This window comes from Mauremys reevesii, linkage group 2, assembly GCF_016161935.1.
Source record: "Mauremys reevesii isolate NIE-2019 linkage group 2, ASM1616193v1, whole genome shotgun sequence".
Classification (NCBI taxonomy): Eukaryota; Metazoa; Chordata; order Testudines; family Geoemydidae; genus Mauremys; species Mauremys reevesii.
In genome coordinates this window covers 152,429,143-152,442,030 of record NC_052624.1, presented here as the reverse complement: position 1 = coordinate 152,442,030, position 12,888 = coordinate 152,429,143, and the positions used below count along the sequence as shown (strand labels likewise).

Below are 12,888 nucleotides of genomic sequence, written 5' to 3'. Positions count from 1 at the left end.
TCTCAGTCTCTATTCCATTTTATGAGCCACATTGTCCCTTGGTGTAAATCAGCTTAGCTGCATGGAAATCAGTAGAATTATGCTGATTTACATCAGCTGAGAATCTGACAGATTTCTGTAGAATCAACCCAGACAGATTTCTATAGAATCCTATTAGAATCCATAGAACTTTGGGGTTTCCTGTTACTCATTAATTAGAGGTCAAATCATATGAAAATACTCTTTCAAATTTCAAAGATCCAAATGTGGAATAGATCCAATGATTATTATGTAAAGTGGAAATTTTTGGAGTCTCATGAAAAATGCCAAATGTTTTCTATAGATTAAGTTCTATGACATTATGGTGCATTAACTGCCTTTACAGCCCTGTACGTCATGCGATCATCTTGAGTGCAAACATAGAGGCAGAAGTGAGGGAAAAGTTTCAGTACCTGGACACCTACTGGAAAATATCAGCTATTTCACCTCTTCACAGCAGTGCAATGTGGCGTACTCAGGCAAGAGGTTCTCGTCCCTGGTGCCTCTGGCTGGCAATCTGCCTCTTGCATGGCTCCAGCCAAGTCACATAAAATCCAAACCTCTTCCAAAGTAACAGGTCCAAATGAAAGTCCTAATGAATCCAAAGTAAAAATTATTCTTCAGCCCCTCTTGGGCCAAACTAAGAACTACTTCTCCAGCAGGACTCCCCACATTGCCTGCCTCCTCTAGGGATTCTGGCAATTTACTTCTGGGGTGATTGCATGGTAACCAGAAGATTCCATATCACACTCACATCTCCAGTGATAGACACAGACTGGACATGCAGCCAGACTATCTTAAAGACCTAGCTAGAGCGAGATCTGATGCTCGATCTGCACAGAAGCTACGTCCCTTTGGGATCTGCCATGACGACAATGATTAAATGTGCCGAATAAGGACAGACTTCAGCACGCAGTCAACTTTAAGCCTTAGTTGAAGCGCTGGGCTGAATCAGGGCCTGACGACACAAACCTTTACCCCCAACCCTTTTCTTATCCCATCTCTCTCCCAACTTTACTCATTTTTATTCTTTTTACTGAAAACCACTCCAATTCGCTCCCACAGCATAAATCTCACTGAATGCTTCTAACACTCATTGGTTCACTTTTCCACCGCCCCATCGACACAGAACATACATTACAACATGTACTTAAGTATATGCCATGATTATTGGGCTAGAGAAAAATTTACAAATCCCCAGTGTGGAATCCCTCAGAAGCAATAATCTTAAAATAAATAGGACAATGCTTCTTATAAATTTCATTAATTTCATGATAATCTAAAAAAAATAATTATTTGTTTAAGATTAGCACAAAATCTATAGGTTTCAGAATAGCAGCCATATTAGTCTGTATCCGCAAAAAGAACAGGAGTACTTGTGGCACCTTAGAGACTAACAAATTTATTTGAGCATAAGATTTCGTGAGCTACAGCCCACTTCTTCGGATGAAAATCTATAGGACATTAAGTTTTATCTTCCACTGAACATCTAGGAGAGAACTTCAATTATTTAAGTGAAATTAACAGCTCAATAATCACCACCATTTTAGCATAACAGAAATATTTATAGTTAGATAAACTGATGTGTTAATGAGTCTCTGTAACCAGTCCAGGGACTGGCATTCCCAGCAAGGTAAAATATGGTAGATCAGTGCTAACCTAAGATAAATTTGGGGCTGCTCTTGACTTTTTTTCTTGTAGGACCCTTTGTGATGCTGTAGCGTAAGACTGTCCCCATTGTAAATTCTTGTAAATAAAACATTAATATTTTACCTTTCTATTTCACACATCCCAAATCAAAACTAAGGAAGAGAGGCTGCCTCTTCTAAAGAATGGTTCTGATGTGCACCAAGATGTATGAATGTGTGCGTTCAGCAAAAAGGAATTATTTTTAAAAAAAAAAAAGCTTAACATTTTTCACTCTTTTTTTAAACAAAGAGGAACAGAGGAAAAGTCCCTTCAAAATATTCTGCTTTATTTTAACACAATCATCCCCAAACAGAATGATGATCTTTCAACGGAGGATTCAGTGCACTTTACAAATATAAAATGAGCTAATCCCACAGGACCTTTGTGAGGTATTACGGCAGGCATCCCTAGATGGCGCTGTTAACCATAGTCTTGCAAGTTATTTTTTTCTTAGTACATGAGCTAGTTTTGAGGATGAAGAAATGTTGAATTATGCTTAGTTTTGTTGTGCACCTGTCCTTTGAGGGAAGTAGTGACACACAGCGGGGAGACAATTCCTGGGAATCAGGCTCTGCCATGGGATGAGATTCCTGCCTATATACTTTTGTCTCTGCCCCTGTTCCAGGACTGGCACACGTGTGTAAGGAAAGCAAGTTACACTTCTGTGTTTTCACAGCAGTTAGCCCAAGTTATAATACAAGTGTTATCCCTAACTTGACTCCCATCCACACACAGAAAACTCTAGCTTGAGTTAAGTGGTGCTTTAAATTCCAGCTAGCTCTCCTGTCAGGGGTCGGTGAGCTGACTCGAGTGCTTCTGAAGCTGGAGATGGTAATGCACTGGGATTTGCAGCAACAGTTTGAGTTGTAACAACTCAGCAGCAGCTAATCCAACAACTCTGCCAATCCAACCAGTCCGTGCTACTAATCAAGTCACTCTGTGCATCTCCAGTGTTGTTCTGGAATACAGTCACACTTGCTCAGGCTAATTTAGCTCAAGTGCAGTTAACTTGAGTGTGCTAAAAAGACACTCTAGAACACATCACTGATTTCCTCCCTCGCTGGGAAGCTGACCTGCAAGCCCCCAGAATCCCACTCATGCTTGGCCGAGGGGTGGTGCTGTTGTCAGCAGTGGTGGAAGAAGGGGCAACACAGTATTTTACAGATGGGGAAATGGGGGATCAAATAACTCACCCCAAGTTACAAAGCCAATTCAGTTGCAGCTGGGGGGTGGGGGGGGGGATTCCAGATCTTCTGATTTCAGCTGTGAATAGAAAATAGCTTTCCTCCCTCCCTTCAGTCAAATGTGAGCATTTCTCTAATAGGCTTCCCTGGTTTCAATTGTCACATCGCAGGGGACACAGGGTTTAGTTATGTCCATATCCCATCACCTTCTTGTTACCAACCCCCTATTTATATCCCTCTTGTATATTTTATTCCATTCGGGAGTCATAAAGAAATAAATTAGAATCGCAACACATCTGCAGCTCGTTCTGAAAGAGATTGTTAGCACTTGACTCACCTCCTTACACATCAATTTAGCACTCTTAGCAGGATTTAAATTGAATCAAGACCAACCTGCTTAAGACAGAATTGTATCTTTCCCCACACATGTTTTCCAGGAGTGAAAAATCACATGTTATTACAATCTGAGAACATTTGTGAATTTAGAACCTAACAGGCTGATTCACCTGCCCAGTTCTCCCACTTTCTGTATGACTCAGTTATTCTGTAACTATACCCAAGGACCAAGGCAAACCTAGAATTTTTAGTGCCAGTGTTTCTGAGCAAACCAAAAACAAACAAAAACACACATTTGAGCATGCAAAGAGCCATTGCATCCTGCAAACCTTACTAATCCTCACTTGGGCAAGCACAATCCTGGAAGTTTAGAATTCCACCAGTCTTGAAGTGGGTTTCCTGCCCCTTGGATGAAGTCCGTTAAAGCACGAGTTCCCATGCAAGCTAAGCAGAACGTCTAAAGGGAGAAGAATGATCCGGTGTCTAAGGCACCCACTAGGGGGCTCATGAGATCTGGGTTCATTTCCCAGCTCTGCCTCAGATCTCCCATAGCACATTGTGTAAATCACTTAATGTGTGTCTTGGTTCACCATCAGTAAAATGGGGATTATATGCCTTCCTTTGTGGGTCTTGTCTATTTAGAGTGCAAAGCTCTTTAGGTTAGAGACAGTTTCTTACCATGAGTATGTACGGTACCTAGCACAATGGGGGCCTTATCTCAGTGGGGGCTATTGTAATCCTACTAATTGTCATGACTGCAGAACTGTAGGTGCTTTGACTTCAATAGGGCTACCTCTGTAAGTAAGGGCTCCACATTTGATCTTTAATTGGGTGGTAGTGACCTGACTTTTTGAGGTGCTGGGTACCTGAAGCTTTTGTTACCCTAATGAAAATCAGAGAGTAGTGCCAAGATTTTCAAAAGCAATCAGTGATTTGTGGCTGCACTAATTTTGGGGTGACCAATTTCAGACACAAAGAGAGCTGATTTTCAGAGCATGGGTGCCTGGCACTCTCAAAGTGCCCAAAGATGCTAAAATCAGGTGCCCAAAGATGCTAAAATCTACTCTGTTACTAATCAGGCAGTCTAAGCCTAGCTGTTTAAATTACCCAGTTTACCAAAGCAAATTGAGGTGTTTAACATGCATAAAATCCACGGCACCAATAATTTTTTTTTTTAAATGGAATCAATGGGATTGAAGCAAGTGCTTAAATTTTTTCCTAGATCGGGGCCTAATCAGCAGAACAGGGCCGACAACACAGATGAGTAATTCTCATTCTACCCAGTTCATTACAACAGGAATAGCTGTCTCAGTAAAATACACAAGTATTTTCCCCCCTTCCTGCTGTTCATGAACCACTGAACTCTGGGAACACAATGACCCTCCAGAACATCTGATCTCTTTCCAGTTCCCCTTACATATGCCTCTTAAAGCATATGAGAGATGTTTAGCACCTCATGGAAGAAATGGGGCTTTATAACCTGTGCTGGTCTCACACATATGCCATGAAGTATGTCAGATATCCTTTGTAACATATTACATTGTTTTATTAAGACTATTCCCTCTGAACTGAGGGCTTTTAGCAATGAAGTAGAGTCTTAAATAAATTTAATGGTGAAGCAGATAGGAGAAAAAACACAGAAATACACCACTGTTAAGGCTACCAGCTAGCTAACAATAGCTCAGAGATGGAAGGCTTCTAAAGATAATAATCTGTTCCCCTATCTCTCAGCGTATATCATTTTACTAATTAGGTGTATTAAGAGCTGCGTCTGTCGCATTTCACTCATTTACACGGACATAAGAAGACACATTTATAAGTCATTAAGGTGAAATAAAATCTTTGCTGGGTTTAATTAATTTAAATATTCATGGAAACAGTACTGGGGAGGAATGTTGTTCTTAATCAGAACAGACACTGCTGTTTTATAATGCAAATTGCCTTTTCTTATGTGGACAACACCAGGTACCTACAATAAAAAGGAGGCAGAACGTTAATTACAAGGATGGGGAAAGTTACCTCAAAATGACTGTGATTGTACTATAGCTACTGACTGAAGAATGATCTCAGCTGAGACCAACATATGCCTAGTACATATGTTGAGGTTAATACATACATGACCTCCAGGTAAGTTACTGTAATTAACTGAATCTGAATATGGGGGAAAACCATTTATGAGCCACCATTATTATTGATAAACATATTATGGTAGTGCACCTAGAGACCAATGAAGAATGTGGCCCAATTGTGCTAGGTCAGGGGTGGGCAAACTATGGCCCTCCGGATGTTTTAATCTGACCCTCAAGCTCCCACCGGGGAGCAGGGTCCAGGGCTTGCCCCGCTCTGACGCTCCAGCAGGGGAGCATGGTCAGGGACTTGCCGTACTCCACGTGGCTCCCAGAAGCAGTGGCATGTTCCACCTCTGGCTCCTACACGTAGGAGCAGTCAGGGGGCTCCACACACAGGAGCTGCAGGGCGGCACCTGCAGACAGGGCAGTGTGCAGAGTCGCCTGGCCGCGCCTCCATGTAGGAGCCGTAGGAGGACATGACGCTGCTTCTGAGAGCTGCTTGAGGTAAGCGCTGCCCAGAGCCTGCATCCCTGACCCCGTCCTGTGCCCCAACCCCTTCCCCCAGTCCTGATCCCCCTCCTGCCCTTCAAACCCCTCAGTCCCAGCCTGGAGCACCCTCCTGCCCCCCCAACTCCTCATCCCCAACCCCCAATTTTATGAGCATTCATGGCCTACCATACCATTTCCATACCCAGATGTGGCCCTTGGGCCAAAAAGTTTGCCCACCCCTGTGTTAGGTGCTATACAAAACACTGAAGTCCTTCCTCCAAATAGCTTACAATCTAACTAGAAAGGATAAACACACACAAGCAGAGCAATTGGACTCCTCTAGGATAATGCAAATTATGAAATTCAGACAGGGAAAGAGAGAGCTGGAGACAAGGCATGACTGAGAAAATTTATGAATTTAGAACATGACTGATTCACCTGCTCCCTTCCCCAACGTCATGTATGACTTTCCACTAGAGGCAGAATGATATTCACATGACTGTCCTCATTCCTCACCATGCCCAGAAAAAAATAGCCAAACACTTAGAGGGTAAAAGATGGTAACCTACGTCTAGAATAGGTTAAAAGCTAACACACGTTAGCTGACCATGACCTAACCACAACCTCTTTTCCTAATCTAGACGCATCCACTATTCCCTACTAAGGGAAGAGCTGTGAGTTTGTTTTTTGATTCATCAATATGCTATTTTAGAGTTTTAGACTGCTGCCCATCGCCATAGTATCTGAGTGCTCGCCACGTAAAAATATTCCCTTAGGATTTGTTGTTCTCTCTCTCACTTCCCCCTCAACCCCCCATGGCTCTCTTTTGAGCTCAAGACAGGCCAAATATAATGTATTAATAAAACCATACATCGCCCGTTCAGGTGTCTTTACATACAACCAAGAACCTTTCTGTATCTCACTAAAGAGAGGAGGTATTTTTAAACAGTATTAAAAGAGTTCAGCAGGCTGGATGGAGCATGCTCATGAAAATAAGACCCCATGCATCCTCAAGGTCATTTGGTTAACATCTCAGCCAGCAGACACTGCATTAAAAAAGGGGGACTACAAGCAGACTAAAGAAATACAGTGATCACTCACTCCCCCTGGTTAGTCATGAGAGATAACAGGGCAACCCACTACAACTCATGTTACTGTACATCAGTGGTTCTCAACCTTTTCTATACCAAACACCTCCCTTTTGCACATCTGGACTCCCCTTGCATCCAGCTGGGACACCATTCCCATTTAGCTATATGGGACAGGGAAGGTGGACATGACCTCTTAACATCTGTTGGTGACACCTAGGTAGAAAACTCCTGTTCCAGGTTCTTGCCTTGCACCACTGAAATAAATGGGAGTTGAACCCGTGATGTCAACATAGGAAGGATCAGGATGGGAGATAGTATACTATCTAATACTAGGTAGCAGGTTTAAAACAAACACAAGAAAGTATTTTTTCCACACAACACACAGTCAACCTCTGGAACACCTTGCCAGAGTGTGTTGTGAAGGCCAATACTATAATGGGGTTCAAAAGGGAGCTAGACTGATTCATGGAAGATAGGTCCATCAATGGCTATTAGCCAGGATGGACAGGGATTGTGTCCCTTACCTCCATTTGCCAGAAGCTAGGATTGGGTGACAGGGCATGGATCACTTGATGATAACCTGTTTGTTCATTCCCTTTGGGGCACCTGCCATTGGCCACTGGCAGAGGACAAGATTCTGGGCTTGATGGACCTTTGGTCTGACCCAGTGCAGCCGTTCTTATGTAATTCATTTTGGGCGAGGTTTAGGAAGCAGATTCAAGTATCAAAAGACAGAAAACAGGCCTCTGCATTTCACCCAGACATGCACACTGACCTTGCCCCCGCACCCGCAGACACCCATCAATGCATCATGAAGTGTGGAATCAATCTCACCCCATGACAAACACTCATTCTGCATTTGTTCAAAGTTTAATATAGTCACGATTCAAACTAAACAGCCACAATTCAGCCTCAGAGCCAACTCCCCTTAGAATTCTGACAAGCAACAAATGAACTTAATATAAATATGCAGGGAAAACTCATCTTTGCCTGTGGACTGGAAAAACTGCTGACTCCCAGCACAAAGACTTAATAGAGCGACTAGTTGGAAATTTATTCTTGCCCAGACCTAATGCTTCAGCAATCTGGTTGTTAGTCAAATCAATGTTTGCTGAAGGCTCACGCATCAAGCGTCAGAGCAGCCTAGTGCACAGGGCAATGGACTGGGATACTGGTTTCTACTCCCAGTTCTGCCCCTTGCCCGTTGCGTGACCTTGGTCAAGTCACTTCATCTCCATTTCTGCTCCCATCCTTTTTTATTGAGATGGTGAGTTCTTTAGGGCAGGTGCTCTCTCTCAAAAGTAGAGGAAGGATTATCCTGTGGTTAGAGCACTAGCCTGCAGTTCTAGAGACCATGGCTCAATCACCTGCTCGATCAGACTGTGTGTTGCCTAGGGCAACTCACTTAGCCTCAGCTCCCACCTATAAAATGGGATGATTGTAATTCCCTACCACATAAGACTACTGTGAAAATAAATATTAAAAATTGAGGTACTCAGATGCTATGGTAGTTGGAGGGGGGGTGTCATATAAGCACCTACAACAGAGATAGATTAGATAAAGTGTCCCTGGTACAACTGGTCCCTTATCTTGGCTGAGGTCCCAAATGCAGCTGCCCTTCAAATAATAATGTTCTGTGCTTTAATCACAAATCAGCTGCTATGGTTTTTGCTAGACCCGCCTAGAACCCAGAATGAATGAGATGTGAGAAAATGAGAAATACGGCATTTAAAAGAAGAGTGTTTAATCTGTTTTTTTTTCCTTTTAAACCTCTGAAAATGCTCAATTTGGTTTAGGGACTGGACAGAAGAGGGCCCTGGTGCTGTAAAAGAGGAGGGGTAAAATTTTCAAAAGCCCCTCAGTGACTGAGGTTCTTATGTCACTTTTAAAGATGAGACTTGGTCACTTTTGAAAATTTTCCCCCAGATCCCTAGGTGAATGCCCCACCCAAATCATATCCAAAATTATTCTGATTTCTGCAAGTACATCCATGGGTGGCAAGTTTGTAGAAATTTTGGTGGTGCCCAAAACCTGCCCCCACCCCAAACTCTGCCCCCACCTGCCTAAGGCTCTGGGAGGGGGTTTGAGTGGGGGGAGGAGTTCTGGGGTGCAGGTCCTGGGCTGGGGATTAGGGTGCAGGCTTTGGAATGGAGTTTGAGTGCTGGGTGCAGGCTCCAGGCTGGGGCAGGGGGTGGGTGTGCAGGAGGGGGTGAGGGGTGTAGGCTTTGGGACGGAGTTTGGGTGCAGGCTCTGGGCTGGGGGCGTAGGAGTGAGTGAGGGGTGCAGGCTCTGGGAGGGAGTTTGGGGATAGGAGGGAGTGCAGGGGTGAGGGCTGTGGGGCTGAGGATGAGGGGTTCATGATGTGTGGGGCTCAGGGCTGGGGCAGAGGATTAGGGTGTGAGGGGATGAGGGCTGTGGCTGGGGATGAGGGGTTCATGATGCAGGAGGAGGCTCAGGGCTAGGGCAGAGGGTTGGGGTGAGGGCTGTGGGGCTGAGGATGAGAGGTTCATGATGCGGGGGGGCTCAGGGCTGGGGCAGAGGATCAGGGTGCAGGGGGATGAGGCCTCTGGCTGGGGGATGAGGGTTTGGGGCGTTGGAGAGGCTCAGGGCTAGGGCGGAAGGGCAGGGTAAGGGCAGCCTGCCCTGCCATTAGTGGTTGGAGGGGCACTAGGACCCTGGGGCAGCAGACAGCAGTTCTTCCGGGAGCCGCTCCGCGTAGGAATGTGCTACTCCGGAAGCACAAACAGGTACAGGAGAGACACGCGCCGCTTTCTTCCAGGCAGGGATGAGGCTGGGGGAGGGAAGATGCATAGAGGAGCGGGGTCTCGGGCCCAATCCAGGCAGGGCCGGGGGAGAGACCCAGCTCCAAATAGTGGTGGAGTAGGGCCCCCAGCCCTGAATATTCCTGGTGCCCGAGCACCACAAAAGTATATGAGTGCATCTATTATTTCTAAATATTTACCCAAGAACTGTGGATAAATAATTTCAAGGCTTTTGGTGGTTCATGAATTGTTAACTGTGACTACTGGCCAAGATTTTCAGAAGTGATTAGTGACTTTGGATGCCTCAGTCTTTGAGTATCCAAATTTGACACCCCTTTAAGAAGCTTGATTTTCAGAAAATGCAGAGCATCTGCCCTCTGCAAATCTGTCTCCTTTAAAGCTCTTCAAGCTGGGCACCCAGAAGCACTAACCACTTCGAAAAATAGGGACTATTCTCAATACACGGTGTGTTTGGCCACATGGTATTGTTTTCCATTCCCTGACTAGATAGCAGATTTTAAAGATGGAAAATGAAATACTTTTGCAGTGAACCCAAAATATTTCATTGAATTCACTTTTTTTTTTAAATACAGGAGATCGTTTGAATGCTCCTGAACAATTCATAGATTTTGAAGGCCAGAAAGGGACCATTATGAACAGCTAAATCGAATACCTCCATAACACAGCACAGAGAATTTCATCCAGTCAAACCCATGTCTTCTGACTTTGAGAGCATGACCTTTAAAAAGACATCCAATCTCAAAGACTTCCAGTGATGGAGAATCCACCACATCTCTGACTCTTCCAATGGTTAACTACCCTCACTGTTTCTCTTATTTTCAGCAATCCATTTATCCACCTGCAATTTGTTACCCCGTCACGGCTAGATGCAGTCTTATCCTATGACAAGCAGCAAATCTAATTCAAAATCATTATTTAACTGTCTCTTAATTATTCAAGTAACTCTGATCCAAAGTGTTTCATCTACCATTTGATGTGATTGCAGTAGAATCTATCCAGTAGTCACATAACAGGAAGTGTTTATAGCAGGACTGGACAGATACAAAGTTTTGGTTTTCAGAGATGCTGAGGACTTTCAGCTTGCAATGATTTCAATAAGAGTTGCAAACAGCATCTCTGAAAAATCAGGCCTGAGGTATATTGCTAGTTCCTGAGCATCTGTGAAATTTACAGGTCAAGCCTTTAAAAAAATGCAGCAGAAAAACAGACATAATAGCAAGATAAGCTCAGAAAAAAAATGCTGCTCAAAAGTGCAAAGCTCTTAATTTTTCAATTTACTATTCATAGAGGTTCTGTCTTCTATCAAGGTGTCAGAAGCTGCTTCTGCGTATTATGCAAGGACGGTTCCATTGAACGGCAGTAGCAGTTGCAAGACAAGCAAGGCACATCAGCTTGATACAAATCAAACATTTTCCCCCTTTTTTTATTTTAAATCTCCAGGCTGATGCTATTAACAGAGGAGGGAACAGATGCAGAAACTGTTTTGGCTTGACAGACCCTTCACTGCAGCTGAAATCTGTTCCGGACTCCGCTAACAGCAGGGATGCAGATGTAAAGGAAAACAAAAATCTTTTAAGCCAAGGTTTTAAGAAGTGATTACTGATTGTGGGTGCCCAATCTGAGACACCGCACAGGAGTCTGATTTTCAGAGGAAGAAGAGAATGCTTAGCGCTTTCTGAAAATCCAGCTCATTTAAGGGGCCTCCAGCTGGGCACCAAAAATTGAAGTGCTCAAAATCACTAAGCACATTTGAAAACCATGGCCCCTGTTTTCAGTTTTAACTGTAGAAGTGCTCAGTGCCATTAAAATAGCTCTTTTAGCAAACATGCTCGCACTCTTTCACACACAGGGGTATGTCTACCCTGGAGATAGAGGTGTAATAGCAAGCTTGGATAGACATAGCCCCTGCTAGCTTTGATTAAGCTAGCACACTAAAAATAACAGTGCACCTCCAGCTGCAGCAGCAATGGAAAGGGGTAGCTGCCCTGGATACATCTCTAGGGTTTCAGATGGGCTTGTACTCGGCGTGGCTAGCACATCATGCTACTTGTGCAGCTTGGCTATGCTATTTTTAGTGCACTAGCTCAATCAGAGCTAGCATGGGTATGTCTCCCCGAGCTGGAAATAACACCTCCAGCATTGATGTACCCACAGTCTGAGGGACCAGCTCTGTGCTGTTCCTTAGGGGTAGAGCAAAAGGAGCTTTAAAATATCATTATGCCCTCTGGATTCTGGACCACATTGGAGTGGAGTGGAGACCAACATTGCCCCCAGTGTAAACTGGTGCACCCTAGAAAACATCTCAGAATCCTCATAGTGCTGTGCATGACTCCTAGCCCGCAACCCACCTCTACCTCTCTTGGAAGGCAGATGTAAATCCCTCTCTTCCTTCTGGGTCTCCTCTCATCATGACAGAGAACCATGCATTGGCTCCAAAGCTTTGAAGGTTGATTCACTGTTCAGCCCACACAGGCTACTGCTGATTTCCTGATAAGGTATATTCATAACTGTATTGGTTACGTTATTGGGATTGAGATGGAAACAGGCCTGACCTGTGAGATGGGGATTAGCTGCATTGGTTCAAGATCATTAGACATGAGTTAGAATTTTAACGTGGCCTATCCCCAAGTTTGGGGATATTTGAAAACATGGTTCTGATTCCAGCCCCATCCACACAATGGAGTAAATGTTACATCCTACCCATTTCAATTCCTTTCTTTGTTTTATCCGTATGGAGTGCTGTATAATGCCACCTAGCATACTCCAATGGCTCAAAAATTCATTGACCTCTGAAAACAACAACTGATAATTATTATTTTGGCTTCACCTTTTGCAACACTGTGGTGATCAATAGCCCAAGTAGCAGCTCCAACTTGCATTACATAGGCCAGCACCTCAGCTGGTATAAATTGATGCTGCTCCTCTGAAATCAGTGGAGCTAAACCCATTTACACCAGCTGAGAATCTCACTCCTTTTTATATTTTATGGTCCTTACTGTCTAATTCCCAGCATCGCCTGGCTACCTCCTCATAGTAACACACAAAACAGTATGGAAAGCATCCCTTCATACTTGTTTCCATATTGCCTTTTCATCTGCAAAAAGAAACGTACTGTGTACCGCTATTCACCTAGTTCACTGCGGGCAATTTGTAAAAACACTATCTTGAAGATAGGTGTTTTATCTAATCTGCAGAGATTCATGCCATCACAGAGCTTCCAGTCACAGAA

General features: G+C 44.0%; 1 long non-coding RNA gene across 4 annotated transcripts in view; it reads right to left on the bottom strand.

Annotated features, from left to right (window-relative positions):
• Window positions 1-12,888, bottom strand: part of LOC120396769 — a 432,090-nt gene that overhangs the window by 362,700 nt on the left and 56,502 nt on the right. For all 4 annotated transcript variants that reach the window (XR_005593354.1, XR_005593357.1, XR_005593356.1 and 1 more), the window contains exon 2: window positions 432-610. This is a non-coding gene — a long non-coding RNA (uncharacterized LOC120396769). The remainder of the gene's footprint in view (window positions 1-431; window positions 611-12,888) is intronic.